Source organism: Rhinopithecus bieti, unplaced genomic scaffold (genome assembly GCF_001698545.2).
Source record: "Rhinopithecus bieti isolate Rb0 unplaced genomic scaffold, ASM169854v2 scaffold_41913, whole genome shotgun sequence".
Lineage (NCBI taxonomy): Eukaryota > Metazoa > Chordata > Mammalia > Primates > Cercopithecidae > Rhinopithecus > Rhinopithecus bieti.
The window spans coordinates 1,718,876-1,731,451 of NW_016818964.1; positions in this window are offsets into that span (position 1 = coordinate 1,718,876).

The window sequence follows — 12,576 nt, forward strand, 5'->3', positions numbered from 1 at the left end:
TAAAAAAAAATACAAAAAACTAGCCGGGTGAGGTGGCGGGCGCCTGTAGTCCCAGCTACTCGGGAGGCTGAGGCAGGAGAATGGCGTAAACCCGGGAGGCGCAGCTTGCAGTGAGCTGAGATCCGGCCACTGCACTCCAGCCTAGGCGACAGAGCGAGACTCCGTCTCAAAAAAAAAAAAAAAAAAAACATTGGCTGAGCACAGTGGCTGATGCCTGTAATCCCAACACTTTGGGAGGCTGAGGTGGGTGAATCACCTGAGGTCAGGAGTTCAAGACCAGCCTGGCCAACGTGGTGAAACCCTGTCTCTACTAAAAATACAAAAATTAGCTCTGCATGGTGTCGGGTGCCTGTAATCCCAGCTACTCAGGAGGCTGAGGCAGGAGAATCGGTTGAACCCGGGAGGTGGAGGTTGCAGTTAGCAGAGATTGCACCACTGCACTCCAGCCTGGGCGACAGAGCAAGACCCTGTCTCCAAAACAAACAAGCAAACAAACAAGAAAACATTAAAAACAATTTTTTGCCATGATCTAGAACTCAATTTGTGTTCAGTTATCCCTAATTACCTCTAAAAGTTTGCTTATTTTCGACTGGTTTGTTCCAGCCCAGGCTTTGCATTGCATCTGATTGTGATGTCCCTTGAGCTCCTCTGATCAGGTCCTCTCGTGACAGAGACTGGATTGATTGTCCTGCAGAAGATTCAGTCTTCTGCTTGCTTCTTCATTCTGCCATTTAGCTTGTTCCTCTATCCCTTACATTTGCTCTAAACTAGAAGTTAGATCTTTTTTTTCCCTTTGAGACAGTCTTGCTCTGTCACTCAGGCTGGAGTGCAGTGGCATGATCTTGGCTCACTGCCTCCTGGGTTCAAGCGGTTCTCATGCCTCAGCCTCCCAAGTAGCTGGGACTACAGGAATGTGCCACCACACCTGGCTAATTTTTGTATTTTTAGTAGAGACAAGGTTTCACTGCAAGCTCCGCCTCCTGGGTTCACACCATTGTCCTGCCTCAGCCTCCCGAGTTGCTGGGACTACAGGCACTCACCACCACGCCCGGCTAATTTTTGGTATTTTTAGTAGAGACTCAGTTTCACCATGTTAGCCAGGATGATCACGATCTCCTTATCTCATAATCCGCCCGCCTCGGCCTCCCAAAGTGCTGGGATTACAGGCATGGGCCACCACACTCGGCTCCCAGGCACTTTTAAAGGACCAGATCTCTCATGAAATCAGAGTGAGAACTCACTTATCTGGTTCTTTAAAAGTGGATAGCCCCAGCCATTCATGAGGGATCCATCCCCATGATCCAAACACCTCCCACCAGCCCTCACTTCCAACAGTGGGGATTACATTTCAACATGAGATTTGGGCGGGGTCAAATATCCAAACTACGTCACTGCTCTTCTGACTTTTATCACACAGATGAATTTTGCCTGTTTCCATAATTCATACAGACAGAATCTTACAATATGAACTCTTTCAGTCAGCCTTATCTATGAGATACAGCCACATTGTTGTGTGTATCACATTTGGTCCCCATTGTTGACTGATTTATTTGAATGAATCTGCCACGGTTTTATTGTTCGTCCCCTTGCCGTTAGACCTCCTAATGGTTTTAATGCCAATTGATATTCTTACCTAAATTCATTATTTCCTTGGAGGTGACAAAACTGATCAGACACTGAAGTCAGCTGTCATTCCTGAAAAAGTGGGATAGGAGAGATTTAAACTGACTTTGCAGGTCTGGTGGAAGGGAAGTGATTCTATTCAAGAGGTGCTCATTTAGTGTATACACAGCTACCCTGAATCTGGTTTCCAAAGAACTCTTAAATACCTGGCTTCATGGCTTTCTATAGCCACCCTGCAGAGAGGGGCATGCTTTCCCCATCTCCTGGAATGAGGGTCCTGATGGGTGAAGTGTCCCCTGGAAGTCACAGAGCAATGGCAGGGCGGGACTTTCCCCCTCATATTGGGCTTTTCCCACCATTCTTACTGTGAGGTCAAGGAAAGGAGTCTTCTCAAGACCTCCAGAGGAAAGAAGGAAGGAGATACTCAGAGAGCAAGGTGGTACCCTGGAGTTTGGAAATCCTGCTGGCTGTAGCAGCATGCCCTTTGTACAGACTGATAAATAAATGGAGGCAGACAGAGAAAGCCAGCAGCAGCCGGCCCTGCCTGCTGCCTGGGCAAGGCCAAGCCCCAAGATCACAGCCTCCCTGGGCAATGCTGGCTCTCTGCTCACACCATTGTTTCATGCCCAAAGTCAAAGTGGTGAAAAAGCAGTGGCCAGGCCCGTGCGTGGAGTTTGTCTCCATGACACCCCCCTTCTATGACAGCTGTTCTCCTACCAAGGCCTGGGAAATGTTCCTCTCAAAGCCATTAGCTCCTTCCATGCCAAACATTTAGTGACATTCCTTTAGTCCTCTGTGGCACTTAGAAAACATAGCTATTGAGTAACTATATTAAGAAATGCCATCTACAGCCCACCCTTGGCCAGCCCCAGAAGCCCCAGTGACGTCCACCCTCCAGGATCATGGGGAAGGAGGCCCCTGCTGGCCTCTTGGGTCCTAAATTGCTTTTCCTGGCACAGTCTCACTCTCTGGGCTCTGCTAGACAGACTACTGCAATGGAATCTCATTTGACAAAAACCCTAGATTAAAAAAAAAAAAAAAAAAACACCAAAAGTTCACAGCACACGTGTCTCAGTAGTCAATGCTTCCCCAGCCCCTCCTGGGTCTAAAACAGGATTCCATCTACAGCCCTGCATCTCAAACACTGCTTTCAAACTCCTGTCAATCACAGAAAGGGAAGCATCACACCCACAACCAAGAATTGCACTTCTCCAACTTCAGTGAGCGTGTGAATCTCCTGGGATTTTTAAAAATGTGTATTTATTTATTTATTTTTTGAGATAGGGTCTTGCTCTATCACCCGGGCTGAAGTGCAGTGGCATGATCATAGCTCACTGCAGCCCCAACCTCCCGGCTTCAGGTGATCCTCCTGCCTCAGCCTCCCAAGCAGCTGGGACCACACCCAGCTTTTTAAATTATTTTTTTGTACAGACGGGGTCCGCTATGTTGCCCAGGCTTGCCTTGAACTTGTGGGCTCAAGCAATCCTCCTGCCTCTGCCTCCCAAAGTGCTGAGATTACAGGTGTGAGCCACCGTGCCCGGCCAGGGAATCTTGTTAACATGAATATTCTGATTCGGTGGGTCTGGGGCGGGGCCTGAGATTCTGCATGTCTAGCAGGTGATGCTGATGCCTTGGGTTCACTGGTCACTCTGAGCAGCAAGATACTAAAAACGAGAACAAAACACAAATTCCAGGGTTCCCTGGCTGCATATTAGAGTCACTGGGCAGCTTTAAAAACAGATACCCCTGCGGCCGGGCGCAGTGGCTCAAGCCTGTAATCCCAGCACTTTGGGAGGCCGAGACGGGCGGATCACGAGGTCAGGAGATCGAGACCATCCTGGCTAACACGGTGAAACCCCGTCTCTACTAAAAAATACAAAAAAACTAGCCGGACGAGGTGGCGGGCACCTGTAGTCCCAGCTACTCCGGAGGCTGAGGCAGGAGAATAGCGTGAACCCAGGAGGCGGAGCTTGCAGTGAGCTGAGATCCGGCCACTGCACTCCAGCCTGGGCGACAGAGCGAGACTTCGTCTCAAAAAAACAAAACAAAACAAACAAACAAAAAAACGGATACCCCTGTCTGGATCCCACCTCAGAACAATTGAATCAAAATTATTGGGGGAGGGCCGGGCACAGGGGCTCACGCTTGTAATCCCAGCACTTTGGGAGGCTGAGGTGGGCGAATCACCTGAGGTCAGGAGTTCAAGACCAGCCTGACCAATATGGTGAAACCCTGTCTCTACTAAAAATACCAAAATTAGCCGGGCATGGTAGTGTGTGCCTGTAGTTCCAGCTATGCAGGAGGCTGAAACAGAATTGCTTGAGCCCTAGAGGTAGAGGTTGCAGTGAGCTGAGATTGCACCACTGCATTCCAGCCTGGATGACACAGCGAGACTTGGTCTCAAAAAAAAAAAAAAAAAAAAAAAAGAATTATTGGGGGAGAAGGGGCTTGGAGGGGAAGTTGGACCCCCAAAATAAACAAGAGCTGCACCTCACATGTGCCAGTGATAATGATGTGCAGTGAAATGAATCAAACCCTCTGCATCTAAGATCAGCATCAGGAAATGCAAGAGACAGGTCTGCTCTGAGGCGTTTAGGTGCCCATGGAGATTGAGAACTATTACACTACACCAAAATATGGGGAGAAATAAAGCATAAAATTGTCATCATCATTTATAATCAGGTACTCAATATTCTCTCTCTCTCTCTCTCTCTCTATATATATATATATATATATATTTCTTTTTTTTTGAGACAGAGTCTTGCCCTGTGGCCCGGATTCAAGCCATTCTCCTGCCTTAGCTACCCAAGCAGCTGGGGTTGCAGGCGCCTGCCAACACACCTGACTAATTTTTGTATTTTTAGTAGAGATGGGGTTTCACCATGTTGGCCAGGCTGGTCTTGAACTCCTGACCTCAAATGATCCACCTGCCTCAGCCTCCCAAAGTGCTGGGATTACAGGTGTGAGCCTTGACAACCAGCCTTCTATATGTATGTATATAATGTGTGTGTGTGTGTGTGTGTGTGTGTGTGTGTATATATATATATATTTTTTTTTTTTTTTTTTTTTTTCCCTGGCGACAGAGTCTTTCTTGTTGCCCGGCTGGGGGGTGCCAATGCGTGCAATCACCGTAGCTCAGGCCTACCGACTTACATGAAGCCTCCCATCTCAGCTTCTGGAGTAGCTGAGACCACAGGTGTGCACCACCATGCCCGCCTAATTTTTTTTTTTTTTTTTTTTTTTTTTTTTTTTTTGAGATGGAGTCGTTGCCCCATGCTGGAAAGTAATGGTGCAATCTCAGCTCACTGCAACCTCCACCACCCGGGTTCAAGCAATTATCCTGCCTCAGCCTCCAGAGTAGCTGGGATTACAGGCACTTGCCACCACACCCAGCTAATTTTTTTGTTTTTAGTAGAGACGTGGTTCCACCATGTTGATCAGGCTAGTCTTGAACTCCTGCTGAGGCAGGAGAATCGCTTGAACCTGGGGGACGGAGGTTGCAGTGAGCCGAGATGGCACCACTGCACTCCAGCCTGGGCCACAGAGTGAGACTCTGTCTCAAAAATAAAATAAAATACAAAAATTAGCTGGGCGTGGTGGCGTGCACGTGTAATCCCAGTTACTCAGGAGGCTAAGGTAGGACAATCGCTTGAGGCTGGGAGGCAGAGGTTATAGTGAGCCAAGATCATGCCACTGCACTCCAGCCCGGGCAACAGAGCAAGACAGTGTCCCGAAAGAAGATAATAGTTCATGACAAGTGAAAATTATAGGAAATTCAGATTTCAGCATCCATGAATCAAATTGTGTTGGAACACAGCCACACCTATTCCTTTAAATCTTGCCTGTGGCTCCTTTCCTGCAGCAAAGACAGAGCTGAATAGTTGCGACAGAGACTGTACGGCCTGTAAAGCCTAAAATACTTACATCTGGCCCTTGCCAGAAAAGGTTTGCTGAACCCTGCTCGAAATGGTTTCACTGTTTGTAAATTCTCCACTTTTCTTTTTTTTACACTCAAATGAGTACTCTTCTTACCCCAACGCTCTGCTAAATTTGAACATGTATGTAGTTGCTTTTGTAGGGCCAGCTAACATAAACCAATCGGTTGCTTCGCCAAGACTTTTTTTTTTAAGGATAGTTTTGTTTTGTTTGATACAAAGTCTCACTCTGTTTTCCAGACTGCAGTGCAGTGGCACAATCTCAGCTCACTGCAACCTCCGCCTCCTGGGTTCAAGTAATTCTCCTGGCTCAGCCTCCCGAGTAGCTGGGATTATAATTACAGGCATGCACCACCACGCCTGGTTAAGCTTATCCGAGATTTCTTGTACTGGTAGATGGATTCAAATCCATGGATGCAAACCTATGGAGCATTCGGGTGTGTGAAGCCATAAAGACATTTACAACAGAAGGAGGTCTCAGAGGCTTAGTTTTCTCACACACGTAACAACTGCTAATTTTCCTTCCTGGAGTCTGGGCCATGCTTGAAAAAGGCAAACTAAGAAAATCAAAATGACAAACTGAAGACAGTGAGGTAACACCACCCCCAAGTTATTCCATGCGTCTGTAGCATAGATTAAGCATTTATTTAGCAAACATCTGTTGAGGCCAATTACACACTCTGCAGTCAGAGAGGAAAGAGGCAGTTAGGTGTGTGGGTTCACACCTGAAGTCTCAGCTACTTGAGAGCTGAGGCAGGAGGATCGCTTGAGCCCAGGAGTTCTAGGCTACAGAGAGCTGTGATCATGCCACCACACTCTAGCCTGGAAGACACAGCAGGAGTGTCTGTTTAAAGAAAGAAAAAAAAAAGTGTTAATTTTTTTTTTTTTTTTTAAAGACACGGTCTCACTCTGACCCCCAGGCTGGAGTGCAATAGCACGATGACAGCTCACTACAACCTCCGCCTCCCAGGTTCTAGCATTCTCCTGCCTCAGCTTCCCGAGTACCTGGGATTACAGGCGCCCACCACCACGTCCGGCTACTTTTTGTATATTTAGTAGAGTCAGGGTTTCACATGTTGGTCAGGCTGGTCTCGAACTCCTGACCTCAGGTGATCCACCTGCCGCAGGTTCTCAAAGTGCTGAGATTACAGGCATGAGCCACCACACTCGGCTTTTTTTTTTTTTTTTTTTTTTTGAGATGGACTCTCGCTCTCTCGCCCAGGCTGGAGTGCAGTGGTGTGATCTCAGCTCACCACAACTTCTGCCTCCTGGGTTCAAGCGATTCTGCTGCCCCAACCTCGCAAGTAGCTGGGATTACACGGGCGCACCACCACCATCTGGCTAATTTTTGTTATTTTTACTAGAGACGGGGTTTTTACCATGTTGGCCAGGCTGGTCTTGAACTCCTGATCTCAAATGATCCACCCATCTCGGCCTCCCAAAGTGCTGGGATTACAGGTGTAAACCACTGCGCCTGGCCATGTTTTAATTTTTTAATATAATTAAAGAGAAGAGGCACTGGGCTTGGCCCCAAGAAGCTCACGGACTAGTGGAAAAATCAGATAAGTGTGTCTACAGCCATACGGGACCATGAGGAGAGGGCATCCTGGAAGACATCCTGGGGGAGGTGAGTTTAGAACAGCGAATGAGCATTAGCAGGTGTTATGTAAAGGTGCTGGCCCGGCATGATGGCTCATGCCTGTAATCCCAGCACTTTGGGAGGGCAAGGCAGGAGGATCACTTGAGCCTAGGAATTCAAGACCAGCCTGGTCAATCAACATAGTGAGACCCATCTCTAAACAAAATTTTAGAATTAAAAAATAGACCAGGCATGGTGGTTCACTCCTGTAATCCCAGCACTTTGGGAGTCTGAAGCTGGTGGATCGCTTGAGTCTGAGAGTTGGAGACCAGCCTGGGCAACATAGTGAAACCCATATCTACTAAAAACACAAAAATTAGCCAGGTGTGGTAGCCTGTGGTCAGGCTACTTGGGAGGCTGAGGTGGGAGGATCGCTTGAGCCTGGGAGGCCAAGGTTGCAGTGAGCCAAGATTGTGCCACTGCGCTCTAGCCCAGGTGACAGAGTGCGACCCTGTCTCAAAAAAAAAAAGAAAAAAGAAAGAAAGAAAGAAAGAAAGAAAGAAAGAAAGAGAAAAAGAAAAGTGCTGTAGCCATAAGATCCTTGAAGACAGGATTTGTGTGTTTCTCAGTCCCATGTCCCGACTGCTATTGGTTGCAGGCATTGGCAGCTAAGAGGCACTTGTTAAATATTATTTTTAATTCATTGGAAAGTGAGGAGGGAAGGTGAGAAAATAGCAGGGTAGGCCTTTGTGTGACAACCTGGGGTATATCTGGATTCCACCTGACTGGAAAGAAAGGAATGATTTTTCTTTTTTCTTTCTTTCTTTCTTTTTTTTTTTTTTTTTTTTGAGATGGACTCTCGCTCTGTCACCCAGGCTGGAGTGCAGTGGCGAGATCTCGGCTCACTGCAAGCTCCACCTCCCGGGTTCAGGTCATTCTCCTGCCTCAGCCTGCCGAGTAGCTGGGACTACAGGCACCCGCCACCATGCCTGGCTAATTTTTTGTATTTTTAGTAGAGATGGGGTTTCACCATGTGAGTCTGGATGGTCTCGATCTCCTGACCTTGTGATCTGCCCACCTCAGCCTCCCAAAGTGCTGGGATTACAGCTGTGAGGCACTGCGCCCGGCAGAAAGGAATGATTCTTAAAGACTTTTCAGTTTTTTTTTCAGTGATGACATTAATATACACTCATTAAAGGACTTTTGGGAAAAAAAGAGACTGTGAAAGAAAAAATTACTCAACATAATCACAGTTAGCATTTACTTCTTTCCTGTGTCTTTTCTGTAAATAGGCAATATGTTTTTTTTTTTTTTTTTTAAACGGGGTCTGGCTTTGTCGCCCAGGCTGGAGTGCAGTGGCCGGATCTCAGCTCACTGCAAGCTCCGCCTCCCGGGTTTACGCCATTCTCCTGCCTCAGCCTCCCTAGTAGCTGGGACTACAGGCGCCCGCCACCTCACCCGGCTAGTTTTTTTGTATTTTTTAGTAGAGACGGGGTTTCACCATGTTAGCCAGGATGGTCTCGATCTCCTGACCTCGTGATCCGCCCGTCTCGGCCTCCCAAAGTGCTGGGATTACAGGCTTGAGCCACCGCGCCCAGCCGGCAATATATTTTTAATGTTGTATCTATACTTTTCCCTCTCTCCTCATCATACCTTAAATATCCTCTGTTATACCAGCCTTCATAATCATTAGTTTTAATGACTGTCTCATATTCTGCCTAGTGGTTATTTAAGCCATCAACTCACTTCACTAGTTCCCTGATATTAAGCACCTGAGTTATGAATGACTGTATCCCTAAAGCTTGCTTGTGAGTATGTACTTGGAAACTGTTAATCATAGGTGAATAATGGGTCAAACTCCTTCAGTAATGAGAAGTCAAAGGTATCTCCTAAAGGCTGAAACTGATTTTAACTTCTGCTGTAGCTTTTAAAACAGTGATACCCATTCAGCAGCAGCTATTTCAGCTTTGATTGTCTTTAGTGCAAAAGGGACTGCATTTTCATATGTAACGAAAGCCCAGAATTATAAGCACCAAGTCCCCCTATGACAGGTACTCCCTTTAAAGACTCCCGTCAGCCTGGCCTGGGTTGTTTACCATATTTATCTATGTATTTATTTTTGAGACAGGGTCTCACTCAGTAGCCCCAGCTGGAGTGCAGTGGCGTGATCTCGGCTCACTTCAACCTCCGCCTCCCAGGTTCAACCAATTCTTCTGCCTCAGCCTTCCAAGTGACTGGGATTACAGGTGTGCGCCACCACGCCCAGGTAATTTGGTATTTTCAGTAGAGATGGGGTTTCACCATGTTGGCCAGGCTGGTCTCAAACTCCTGACCTCAAGTGGTCCTCCCACCTCAGCCTCCCAAAGTGATGGGATTACAGATGTAGGCCACCACGTCTGGCCTGTTTACCATATTTATATGCAACCCAGAAGGTTGCAAATAAAAATACAAGAGGCCTGGTTAAATTCGAATCTCTGATAAACAATGAATTATTATTATTATTATTATTATTATTTTTTAAAGATGGGGTGTCCCTCTGTCACCCAGACTGGAGTGCAGTGATGCCATCTTAGCTCACTTCAGCCTCATCTGACTAATTTTTGTATTTTTTGTAGAGACAGGGTCTTATTTTGCTGCTCAGACTCGTCTGGAACTCCTGACCTCAAGAGATCCCTCTGCCAGTCTCCCACAGTGCTGGGATTAGAGGTATGATCCACCATGCCCAGCCAACAATGAATAATTTTTATAGTATGTTCTAAATGGGCTGTGGGATATACTTTTTTAAATTATTACTTTTATTTATTTTTTTTTTTTTTTAGCAATGTCACTCAGGCTGGAGTGCAGTAGTGTGGTCATCACTGCCGCCCCAGCCATCCGGGCTCAAATGATTCTCCCACCCCAGCCTCCTGTGGCTGAGACCACAGGCAGGCGCCACCATGCTCGGCTAACTTTTTAAATTTTTTGTAGAGACGAGTTCTCGCCATGTTGCCCAGGCTGGTCTCAAACTCTTGGGCTCAAACGTTCCTCCCACCTCAGCCTCCCAAAGTACTGGGATTACAGGTGTGCACCACCACGCCTAGCCTATTTTTTAAAAATATTCACTTTTTATGGGAGATTACAGTTTAACTGGGCCTTCTGTATTTTATCTGGCAACCCCAGCCCTGAAGAGCACTGTCCAACTTTGAAGCCACCTCAATGTGAATGTGACTTTTATCTGCACCTGTAGTCTATTTCTTCTTCTCTTCTTCTGGGAGCGGGACTATCCATGTTGATTGGGTGCCAAGGGTACCAACCCGATGCCATATTAGGAAAGCCGGGCATGGCCTCCAGAAGCTGGTTTGTTTATTTTGTTGGGTAAAGATTTTGCCTGCTTACATTAGCGGGTAAAGGTTTGTTTTCTTTTGAGAGAGCCAGAAATATCCAGGCAGGCCTGGTCGCAGCAGGGTTGGTGGAATAGATCACAGCAGCTTCCTCCATGTCGTGCCTAGGAAAGCCCCTGAAGGATTTTTAAGGTCTAGTGGGAAGAGGAAGGAACGGCATCTTGGTCTTTTGTGTGTGTGTGTGTGTGTATGTGGAGGGGGCATAGGTTATATGCAAATAGCATCTTCATGTTGGAAAGCCTGGCTTGAAACTTGTGGACAACTTTCCTGACATGCCTCTGCTCACCCAGCCTTCTCCTCCACCATGGCCCCTCATTCTGTATCCATACCCCTGGCTTACAGAAAGTTCTTCCTCCCTTTGTGCCTAGCTTTCGATTCCCTCAGGGTGGCATCAGATCTTTTCATCTTCTAACCTAAGATGGAGGCCACCCTGAGGAGTGTGAACATTGACCTTCATCCCTGTCTCTGGCTGTTGTTCAGGAGTGCCGGGTCATGTCAGGACACCTGGAAAACCGGCGAACTCTCCTCCCTCAGAAGGTCCTTCTCACCCACCCACCCACTGGTCCTCTTTCTCCAGGCCGGAACAGCCCCCTGTCCCTCCAGTGGAAGCCCCTCCCCCCATGTGGATGTTGTCCTCAGGGCCTTCTCCAGGCCATCCTGGGTACACCTGGCCCCCTGGCTGGCTCAGAGCAGAGCTGAATTCCCTCCTGAGGACGTAGACAGCAGTCCATGCAGCCTTGGGTCCAGTTTGTCTTTTTGACTGTTTCTTCCTTTTTTTTCTTTTTTTTCTTTTTTTTTTTTTAGACGGAGTCTTGCTCTGTCACCCAGGCTAGAGTGTAGTGGCATGATCTCAGCTCACTACAACCTCCGCCTCCTGGGTTCAAGAGATCCTCCCACCTCGGCCTCCCGGGTAGCTGGGATTACAGGCATATACCACCGTGCACCATTAATTTTTTTATTTTTAGTAGAGATGGGGTTTCACCATGTTGGCCAGGCTGGTGTCAAACTCCTGACCTCAGGTGATCTGCCCGCCTTGGCCTCCCAAAGTGCTGGAATTACAGGCGTGAGCCACCATGCCTGGCCTTGGCTGGTTCTTCCTTACTCACTTGGTTGATGAGGAAACTAGGAAGCCGAGGTTAAGGGGCTGCCCAAAGTCACACAGCCAGCCAGTGGCAGACTTAATACCTCGAACCCAGGTCTTCTGTCTCCTAGACTAGACTTCTCAACTGTAACACACTGAACTGCCTGAAGTGTGTCCAGAGGGGTATATAGCCTGGTGACTCTGTGCGTGGACAGCAAGGGCCTGGTATTCAAAACCCAGGCCTTGAGCTCAGTGGGCGTGACATTGAGAAAATTGCCCAGCCTCTCTACTGAGCCTCAGTTTCCTCATTGTCAAGTGAGGTTAATGACAGTGCCTAACCAAAGGGAGTTCCTGGAGGATCGAATGAGAGGACGCTTATGCAGCACTGGTGCAGCGCCTGGCTGGCAGGAACCATTGTCAGTGTAAAATCAAATTCAAATACAATCTGAGCCCAGGCACGGTGGCTCACACCTATACTCTCAGCACTTTGGGAGGTTAAGGCAGGCAGATCACTTGAGGTCGGGAGTTCGAGACCAGCCTCATCAACATGGTGAACACCCTGTCTCTACTAAAAATACAAAAATTAGCCAGGCATGGTGGTGCACACCTGTAATCTCAGGTACTTGAGAAGCTGAGGAAGGAGAATTGCTTGAACCCGGGAGGTGGAGGTTGCAGTGAACTGAGATCATGGTGGGACAACAGAATGAGACTCCATCTCAAAACACAAAAAAATGAAAAAACACGATGTGAGCAAAGAAAGGGATTCAAAAATCTCTATGTTGTCCAAAATCAGGAGTTGGATTTAAAAGCGACTGAAGGTAGATCACTTTGAGTAATTTCAGCTACTCAGGAGGCTGAGGCAGGAGAATCACTGGAACCCAGGAGGTAGAGGTTGCAGTGAGCCGAGATCACACCATTGCACTCCAGCCTGGGCGACAGAGCAAGACTCCGGGGAAGGAAGGAAGGAAGGGAGGAAGG